General features: G+C 45.4%; 1 protein-coding gene across 3 annotated transcripts in view; it reads right to left on the minus strand.

The window, feature by feature from the left end:
- Positions 1-4,731, minus strand: part of LOC138669566 (uncharacterized) — a 124,284-nt gene extending 119,553 nt beyond the window's left edge. Inside the window, exon 1 of one of the 3 annotated variants that reach the window (XM_069756133.1) lies at positions 3,814-4,338. The gene's annotated coding sequence lies outside the window, so the exon portion shown is untranslated. Of the gene's footprint in view, positions 1-3,722; positions 4,339-4,555 lie in introns of those variants that run through there. The other 2 variants (XM_069756134.1, XM_069756132.1) reach the window with 2 other exon arrangements.
- Positions 4,732-10,920: the final 6,189 nt, after the last annotated feature.

Below are 10,920 nucleotides of genomic sequence, written 5' to 3' on the forward strand. Positions count from 1 at the left end.
CTTCTAAAATGTGACATAGGTGTGGTCAATTGACACGTAGGACAGGACTGACAATACCGGGTCACGTCCCCCCCTAGACCCGGCCAAAAGAAACGCTGCAGAATACGTTGTTTTGTTTTTTCTCCGGCCAGGTGTCCCCCCAAGGGATGTTTATGTGCCAGTTCCAAAACTACCTGGCGAAAGGACTTGGGCACCACTAGTTGCTCTACCGCCACCCCCCGCACTTTGTCTATATGATACAGCATACCCTGTTGCACAGCTAGGTGTGGGAACTCATTTTGAGCCCCTGGGTACAATGGTCTTCCCTCAGAGACCTTTACATTTTCCCATGCCCTTGCCAGAGTAGGGTCCTGGTGTTTAGCGGTCCCGAACTTACCACGGGCCACCTCAAGACCTGGCATTTCTATAGCCTCCTCTAGTTCACTTGCGTCGCCTGCATATACAGCCAGAGGTGAGTCTACAGATTCTGGAGTTACCTCTGAGATGGACTCCCACCCCTCTTGCTGCAATAGCTCAGGGGTTAGCCCCACGGCACCCTCCTCAACTAGAGTGCTCATGCCATTTTTAAGGTTCCACAAGTCCCAAAATAAGGGAAAGTCTCTCCCCAATATTACATCATGTCCCATAGACTTTAGGACTGCCGCTTGATGTCTTTTGGTTCCTACTGGCGTGGCAAGGGTGACCCAGGCAGTGGGGTAGTTTTTTATATCGCCATGGATGCAACTAATGCCCAGGGTTGAGTTCGTTAGGGCTCTAGGGTCCACCAAACTGGCATGTACCAGAGTTACTTGACTGCCGGAATCCAAGACGGCATTCACACTATGGCCGTCGACCTCGAGGCAACACACGTGTCGTTCATTTCCTGTGAGGACCTCTGCAACACAGACTGACTGTACATATAACGAAAGACGTCTCATAGCGTTACAGTCCATTGGCTCTGTAGTCATTGGGCAGTTAGCTGCTACATGGCCAAGCCCGCGACATCGCCAACATTGTATAGGTCCTTGCTTCCTCGCCGGAGACGCCTGATAGGGTCTGCTGAATTGCTGTGAGACTGTACCGCCTCCATAGTTCTTTGTGGGTCTGCTACCCTTTATTGCAACGTTCTCTTCTTTTGAAGATGAAGTAGGTCTCACAGTATTTTCTGGCGATTTCTTGGGAGCCCAGCGAGGTGATAATGTCCCTTGGAGTAGGCTTTCGGAAGCATTGTAGCGTTCGACCATATTCACCAACTGGTCGGCTGTATATGGGTCACCTTGTCCAACCCACCTCTGTAACTTAGGGGGCAAGGACCGCAGGTACTTGTCTAGAACAACACGTTCCACCATCTCTGCAGATGTCAAAATCTCTGGTTGCAGCCATTTTTTTACTAGATGGATAAGATCATGCATTTGTGAGCGGGCTGGCTGATCTTCCACAAAAGTCCATAAATGTACCCTCTGTGCTCGTACATATGTGTTTACTCCCAGCCTTGCCAGGATTTTGCTTTTTAATTTGGTATAGTCCATAGCATCCACTCCACTTAAATCGTAATAGGCCTTTTGTGGATCTCCACTCAGAAATGGCGCAACCACTTCAGCCCACATGTCCACCGGTAAATGTTCACGTTCTGCAATACGTTCAAATACGGTGAGATACGCTTCTACATCATCGTCAGCAGTCATTTTAAGCAGGGTTTTTTGTACGGTTTTCCGTGCACCAGCAACACTTTGTGCATGATCCCTCTCATCTCGGGGCTGCCGAATCAAAGCCTGCTTTATTGCATTCAACTGCTCTTGCTGAATCTGGTTTTGCTGGTCCAGGGCTTGCTGGAAGTAAGTATTGGTCTGCTGTTGTTGCACATTTGCCTGCAATAACTGTTTCACTTGTTCCTCCATATTACTGGACTCTTGGCTCTTCAAAAGCACATGAGCTTTCAGCCAGGACATACACAGAGCACTTTATCTGCAGTCACAGTCCAACAGCCACTATGCCCGCATTCTCCACCATTTGTGGGAATATAGCTCATCAGGGATCTCTGCTTTGGCCCAAGCAGGTGGCTATGGAGTCACAACGAACAATAGCAGGCTAGCGAGTTCCACACAGGTATGTGTCAGGTGTATTTATTGTACACATTTGCCGTACAATGTTACACGTGCCAAACATAAAATAAAATGTCTAAGGCCGTCTGGCCACTAACTAACAACAAGATACTAACTGCAAAATAAACCTACACAACAAGAAAGAAGTTTGTGCAACCTTACTGTGTCAGCTCCCAGACCAGCAGATGAGAGACTGAGATCCCAGCAGTTCCTTGATTATATCAGCTGAAGCAAAAGCTGGATCGTATGTGTGGAAGGGAAGCACCAGAGCTTTCAGGCTGATCACTAAAGAAACCAGGACCGGATTACAGAGAAATAAACAGCTTCACAATCAATACCGTGATACATATGAAATGAAACGGGGAGAAACATATCTGTTTTCTAGTACTTCTCCCCTTGGCACCTCACAATATATATATACACACACATACATACATACACATACATACATACATACACATGCACATATAGAGGGCGCACTGAGACATCCAGATAAGACCCAAATAATAATCCCTACTATATATATTTCAGGGGGCATGACTGCAAGGATGTACACAGAGGGGGTGGTAGAATAGTTGTCCACAAATGATATCGGTGTAGTCAGAAAGTTAGTGTCATTGCCTTAACCTGGAACAGGCTGGGAATATGCTGTTTTGTAATGCAAAGCGATAGTGGCACACAGAGGCTGTGACATCCGTAGTGGGCCTGTTAAAGATATATAAGGGTGCAGTCTAAAGGGTACTGTAAGGCAATAGTGGTACCATGTAATGGGTGGGCTGGAGGTGGACCAAGCAGAGTACCTGTGTATAGCTGGATGACCCGTGCGGGCAGCACTCCTTCTACTTCTGCCTGACCAACGGCAGCTAACCCTGAAGGTCATTAGCAATTCTTAGGATTAATTATCAGTAATAGTAGTGATTAATGGATTTAAAAATGGAATGCCATAGAAGATCCTTTATTTGTAAAGAATATAGTGTGGATGTTCCAAAACTTTTGTCTATTTGGTGCATATACTGTACATTAACAACATATTGTACAAAATGGTCTATAATATTTTCCAACAATTTTTTATTTTTGTATGAAACCCAAATAATATACAGTCAGTAATTAAATAACTTGAGATTTTATGGATCATATAACTAAGGTTTGACATGGTTAGAATTACTAAAGATAAAGTATGACTAGTAATTCTCAATGTTTACAGCCATATAATTATCATACATTATCAATCAGACATGGGCCCGGTGTATCACACCCGCTGAAATCTGTGAAATGGAACACAGGACTTTAAAGCACTTGGAATGTAGATTTGATTATTTGATAATTTAATGTTTAGTTGCTAACTAATCTTAATTCAACCAGAAAGAGCAAGCGTGTAAGGACCTGTATAGCATGGCACCTTGTGCTACGTAGCTGGTTGCCTTGTGCTAAAATATATCTATAAATGGCAGACTGTCTCGGATGAAATCATATATAGTTATATCTTAAATACAGTTTGCATTTTGAGGTGAAAACAAAGTTCAGTTATGACTTTTTAAGAATCAGTGTATATATTGACTGTTGTACAATTGCTCGGTGGAGGGAAAAAAGAAGGTTAAATACACTGGAGTGCACTGGATAGGTGGGTTAGACATCCCTTACCTGGGGGATCTTGCTACTCCGGGTTCACCGTAACATGTATTCTCCTAAAAGCAGAAGCGCAGTCTGGAGGTGAGACAAGGCCGATACTTACTTTGTAACGCAGTTAAAATACTTCTCACTTCCGGGTGTCATACACAGACACATTAAGGCTTGCCTTTGTCCGTGGACTTGAAGTTTAAAGCTGTCTCCCCTTCTGTGCATCCCGCAGTTTAAAAGTTTGAAGACGGCTTGTAAAGAAAGCCGGTGACATATTCTACCTGGAGGCAGCTGTTCTGGGTCATAACAGGTTTTGTGTTTGTCGAAAGCCTTTGTAATAATCTCCCTGGAGGGGCTGAATGAGCTGTGGTAATATCTCTATGGAAACCACTGAAAGTTTAACCAGTGTTTAGAGATTACAGAGGGCGCATTTACAATAGGCCTTGGACGCACCTGTCTGACAAAGTGACCCGGCCGATAAAGAAAATGCTTTTTCTTATGACAATAACAAAAAGGCTCACGATTCATGTGCTTGAGAGAAATTCAGCTTTTGTAAAGGTGCATTAAAAAGCAGGATCAAAGTACTTATTTAGGGTAGAGACTTTTTAGTTTCCTCTGGGCTCCAGAACTCTGGTGTAACTGTGTCCCCTGCAAGCCATTTAACCACACCTTTGATGTCATGCACAAATTCCAGTAAAATAAGCGCGGTGTACATGTTATGTTGTATTTTAATGTAGAAAGTCACCTAACCTGACAGCAGTGACTTTTTAAATTCCAAAGGAAAGCTGGACGATTATACTCTTTGTCCAGTTATTTATTGCTCAATCCCCAGCACACAAGTGACCCGTAATTATTACCTTCCGGTTGGTCCTGCAGGAATCTGTGTCCTCAGCCTAATATATTCCCTCCTATCCACATTGGCCGATCATTTGTAGCTTCATGTTTGTGCATATTAGAACAGCATAGAAAGTCCCTTGTTATCTGAAGAGCTGTAGCCATCCGCATCCACGTCCTTCTGTGTGACTTGCCTTGTGACTACATTTAATCATTACGTTAGATCATCATATTTATCTTTGTGTCAGAGGTGTAGGAGCATATAAACTAAATGATGGAGGTGGTAACACAGCTAAGATCAGTCAGTGAAGACATTAAAGGGAGGGTGCCGTGATTTTAGTTTTTGTATTAATAATTATTGATTATATAATCAATTATTTTTAATACAAAAGTAAATGTACTACTTTCATACTTTTTTATTTATTCATTTTTACTTTTACCACTGGAGGCCGCCATTTTCATTAGTGTGGGTGTAAGTGTCTGGGCACGACACTTGCACACCTCACTTAGGCTACGTTCAGACTAGCGTTGTGCTAGTGAGTGTCGGGTTTGCGTCGGACGACGCAGCGGCGACGCACGCGTCATGCGCCCCTATGTTTAACATGGGGGACACATGCGTCTTTTTTGCCGCAAGCGTCGGACCAAGAAAACGCAACAAGTTGCATTTTTCTTGCGTCCGATTTTCGGCAAAAAATGACGCACGCGTCGCAAAACGCAGCGTTTTTGCGTGCGTTTTGCCGCGTTTTTCGGTGCGTTGCGTCGCCGACGCAGCGGCGCACAACGCTAGTCTGAACATAGCCTTACGGCAGCCATGGGCATAGGAACCAACGGTCGGACTCCGACCGCTCCTCCTGCCTCTCAGCTGTGACTTGGGCATGCCCACTGAGCTGCTACGTCACAGCTGTGAGGAGATCGCGGCCATTTTGTTGTTTATTTTCCTCTGTCATCGCACACACAGCTCAGTGCGTGCGATGGCAGGAGTTGCCAGGGAGAAGCTGCTGCTGGGAAGCGAGGGTCGGGGTGAGTATCTGCAGCCAGGAGCTGTGATTGCAGCCTGTACTTAGTATTACAGCACAGGCTGCAATCACTGCTCACTGCCGACCTGTTCAGAGCAGAGCAGGGAGATCATCACACTGCTCTGCCCTGAACAGGATGCAGCACTTCTTGTGAGAGGACTGAAGGTAAGTACAGAGTTTTTATTTTCTTATGCATCTACCACTGCTACCAACCCCTATATACCACCTACCACTGCTACCAGCCTCTATATACCACCTACCACTGCTACCTGCCCCTATATACCACTGCTACCTGCCTCTATATACTACCTACCAGTGCTACCTGCCCCTATATACCACTGCTACCTGCCTCTATATACCACCTACTACTGCTACCAGCCCCTATATACCACCTACCACTGCTACCAGCCCCTATATACCACCTACCACTGCTACCAGCCCCTATATACCACCTACCACTGCTACCAGCCTCTATATACCACCTACCACCGCTACCTGCCTCTGTATACCACCGCTACCTGCCTCTGTATACCACTGCTACCTGCCTCTGTATACCACCTACCACTACTGCCTGCCTCTATATACCATCTACCACTGCTGCCTGCCTCTATATACCATCTACCACTGCTGCCTGCCTCGATATACCATCTACCACTGCTGCTTGCCTCGAAATACCATCTACCACTGCTACCTCTGTCCTGTGTAGCTAATCTAGTTCTGTGTAGCTAATCCTGTCCTGTGTACAGTATCACACAAGATAGGATTAGATACACGGCGCAGCACAGTATCACACAGGACAGGATTAGATACACGGCTCAGCAGTCAGTATCTAATCCTCTCCCATGCACTCCTCTCCCCCCTGCGTGTCTTTCCCCATTGTGGTTCATTATTTTTGTTGTGGGAGATGAGGGAGTCGAGGATTATGCGTTCGGTATGGTTTAAAAAAGATTAATAAAGGACTTTATTCTGGCCGAGTCTTTATTTACAATACATGTGAGATCTATGTGGCGGCATTATGGGTGATCTATATGGCGGTATTATGTGAGAAGCATATGGTGGTATGTGAGAACACTGGCGGTATTATGTGTGACTATGTGGTGGTATGTGTGATCTATATGGAGGTATTATGTGAGAACTATATAACAGTATTATGTGTGATCTATATGGCGGTATTCTCTTCAGAAAGGGGACCCATTCTAGGGTGGTTCTGGCTGATCACCTGCACACGGGTCTGGGGTCATAGAGGGGGCAGCAGGACCTACGTTAGGTGCAGTCAGGGGAGGGCTGGTGAGGCAGCTGAAGAGAGGGGTCTCATTTTTATCGTTACTATATGGCTACATTTCCCCCCTGCTTCCCTGTGTAACCCTGTACTGCGCCTGTCGCCTCGCTTTCACACATCGCCAGGACAGGATCTGAGGAGGGGAATGGAGTCTTTGCATGCAATGTCTGGATCAGAACAGGCCATCAATCAGCAGAAATGTTTCCTGGATTTTTGTGGCGCAGACAAGCAGACGGTCCATCCATGAGTATAAAAGACAGCGCTCTATGTATAATCCCTGGCTGCGCCGCGCACCGAACATGGTGCCCCCCCATAGACCTGCACACTGCTCTCCTGAAATACTCCGTGCTGCGGTCACCCTGCTCCCTCCACCATATGTCTCCCAGAATCCTTGCTGCCTGCCATCCTCTGACTGTTTACTTGCCAGTATAACTTTGCAGTCACCAACAAAATGGCTTCTCGCTGTGTTCCCGAATCCTCTCTTATCCCTTAGCAAACACCCAGAAGGGGAGGAGAGGAGTGACATCACACATGTCAGCAGACTCCGCCCATAATTACTGCAGTGCAGTAATGTGAGCTAGTTGTATACTAGGTTTTTGTCAAATTTCAGTAGCTGCTCCCCCTAGTGTTTAGAAGTGGAAATGCCAAACTTTTTAAAATGATTTTTTATATTTTACTAAATTATAAACAAATGATAATATTTTTTAAAGAAAATGTAAACATTAATTCTTTACATTTTTCAATTGCTGGAATTTTTTTTTTTTATGGCACCTTCCCTTTAACCCCTATCTGACCTCGGACGGGATAGTACGTCCGAGGTCAGATATCCTGCTTTGATGCAGGGCTCCGCGGTGAGCCCGCATCAAAGCCGGGACATGTCAGCTGTTTTGAACAGCTGACATGTGCCCGTAATAGGCGCGGGCAGAATCGCGATCTGCCCGCACCTATTAACTAGTTAAATGCCGCTGTCAAACGCAGACAGCGGCATTTAACTACCGCTTCCGGCCGGGCGGCCGGAAATGACGTCATCGCCGACCCCCGTCACATGATCGAGGGTCGGCGATGCGTCAGGATGGTAACCATAGAGGTCCTAGAGACCTCTATGGTTACTGATCACCGGTGGCTGTGAGCGCCACCCTGTGGTCGGCGCTCACAGCACACCTCCATTTCTGCTACATAGCAGCGAACAGCAGATCACTGCTATGTAGCAGAGGCGATCGAGTTGTGCCTGCTTCTAGCCTCCCATGGAGGCTATTGAAGCATGGCAAAAGTAAAAAAAAAAAAGTAAAAAAAAATGTGAAAAAAATAAAAAAAACATAAAAGTTTAAATCACCCCCCTTTCGCTCCAATCAAAATAAATCAATTAAAAAAAAATCAAATCTACACATATTTGGTATCGCCGCGCTCAGAATCGCCCGATCTATCAATAAAAAAAAGCATTAACCTGATCGCTAAACGGCGTAGTGAGAAAAAAATTTGAAACGCCAGAATTACATTTTTTAGGTCGCCGCGACATTGCATTAAAATGCAATAACGGGCGATCAAAAGAACGTATCTGCACCAAAATGCTATCATTAAAAACGCCAGCTCGGCACGCAAAAAATAAGCCCTCAACCTACCCCAGATCATGAAAAATGGAGACGCTACGAGTATCGGAAAATGGCGCAATTTTTTTTTTCTTTAGCAAAGTTTGGAATTTTTTTTCACCACTTAGATAAAAAAAAACCTAGTCATGTTAGGTGTCTATGAACTCGTACTGACCTGGAGAATCATAATGGCAGGTCAGTTTTAGCATTTAGTGAACCTAGCAAAAAAGCCAAACAAAAAACAAGTGTGGGATTTTTTGCAATTTCACCGCACTTGGAATTTTTTTCCCGTTTTCTAGTACACGACATGCTAAAACCAATGATGTCGTTCAAAAGTACAACTCGTCCCGCAAAAAATAAGCCCTCACATGGCCAAATTGACGGAAAAATAAAAAAGTTATGGCTCTGGGAAGGAGGGGAGCGAAAAACGAACACGGAAAAACGAAAAATCCCAAGGTCATGAAGGGGTTAAGGAAAGCCATATAGCAGCAACATTATTGTGCAGTGCAGTTTACCAGATTCATACACTGCTCTGATAAATGCACTAGAGACAAAATCTGAAGCATTACACTAGTTTGTAAAGACCAGACTTATAGATGAATATTATAGAAGAAAAGAGCAAACAAACGATTCCACTGAAAGGGATAGTGAAAATGCTCTTAAAGTGACAGACAAGAAGCCCCATAATACAGAGACAAGATAATATTTCAGATGTAAAATAAAGGGACATTTAAAGAAAGACTACTATATGGAAAGCAGAACAAACGAAATTACAACCAAAAGGAGAATAAACAGAAAGTAAAAAGCACAATTTCTAGCCCACATACAGATCACTGGAATGGTACATTTAAAGTAACTGATAAAGTCATTGTCAGGCTGGTTTATTGACTCAGGAGCAACAAGTCACAAGACTAGTGATAAAAGCTTCTTAAAGGTACCTTCACACTGAACGATATCGCTAGCGATCCGTGACGTTGCAGCGTCCTGGCTAGCGATATCGTTCAGTTTGACAGGCAGCAGCGATCAGGATCCTGCTGTGCCATCGTTGGTCGCTGCAGAAAGTCCAGAACTTTATTTCGTCGCTGGACTCCCTGCAGACATCGCTGAATCGGCATGTGTGACGTCGATTCAGCGATGTCTTCACTGGTAACCAGGGTAAATATCGGGTTACTAAGCGCAGGGCCGCGCTTAGTAACCCGATGTTTACCCTGGTTACTAGCGTAAAAGTAAAAAAAAAAAAAAAAAAACACTACATACTTACCTTCCGCTGTCTGTCCTCCGCTGTGCTTCTCTGCACTGTGAGCAGCGGCCAGCCGGAAAGCAGAGCACAGTGGTGACATCACCGCTCTGCTTTCCGGCCGCTGTGCTTACACAGTGCAGAGAAGCACAGCGCCGGGGACAGACAGCGGAAGGTAAGTATGTAGTGTTTTTTTTTTTTTACTTTTACGCTGGTAACCAGGGTAAACATCGGGTTACTAAGCTCGGCCGGCTGGGTCTAACCAATCAGCGATAGGCACAGTCCGGCCGCGAATTGGCCCCTCCCTACTCCCCTCCAGTCAGTGCCCCCTCCATACTCCCCTCCAGTCAGCGCCCACATAGCGTTTTAGCAGTCCTTTAAATGGACTGCGTTACACCGTGGCATAACGCGGTGTTCGCAGTCCATTAACGCTGCCATTAACCCTGTGTGACCAACTTTTTACTATTGATGCTGCCTATGTAGCATCAATAGTAAAAACATAATGTTAACAATAATAATAAAAAAATAATGACTATATTCTCACATTCCGGCGTCCGAGGCAGCATTTCCTGCTCCTCGCGACACTCCGGTCCCAAGAATGCATTGGGGCAATGACCCCAGATGACGTAGTGGCCTCGCGAGATCGCTACATCATCAGGGGTTATTGCCGCAAGGCATTACTGGGAACGGAGGGTTGCGAGGAGCATCGCTAAAGGCCTGGGCTGGATCCGGGGGCCCCGGAAGGTGAGTATATAACTATTTTTTATTTTAATTTTTTTTTTTTTAACAGGGATATGGTGCCCACATTGCTATATACTACGTGGGATGTTATATACTGCGTGGGCTGTGTTATACACTAAGTCGCTGTGCTATATACTACATGGGCTGTGCTATATACTACGTGGCTGTGTTATATACTGCGTGGGCTGTGCTATACACTACATGACTGTGCAATACACTACGTGGCTGTGTTATATACTACATGGGCTGTGTTATATGGTACGTGGGCTGTGAGACTTTTCTTTCCCAGGGCCCTCAAAAACCTGGAGCTCGCCCTGGCTTCAGTGATTGGTCACGCCCGGCCGGGCGCGACCAATCAGCAACAGATGCAGGCCGCGAATTGGCGCGGGATTTGATCCACGCTTCGCTAATTGGTCACACCCAGCTGGCCGAATCCTGTGTATTCATTGCATTATTCTGAAATCTTCAGAAATAAACTACATGCATATTCTAGAATACCCGATGTGTTAGAAGCGGGCCACCATCTAGT

This window comes from Ranitomeya imitator, chromosome 3, assembly GCF_032444005.1.
Source record: "Ranitomeya imitator isolate aRanImi1 chromosome 3, aRanImi1.pri, whole genome shotgun sequence".
NCBI classification, from domain to species: domain Eukaryota; kingdom Metazoa; phylum Chordata; class Amphibia; order Anura; family Dendrobatidae; genus Ranitomeya; species Ranitomeya imitator.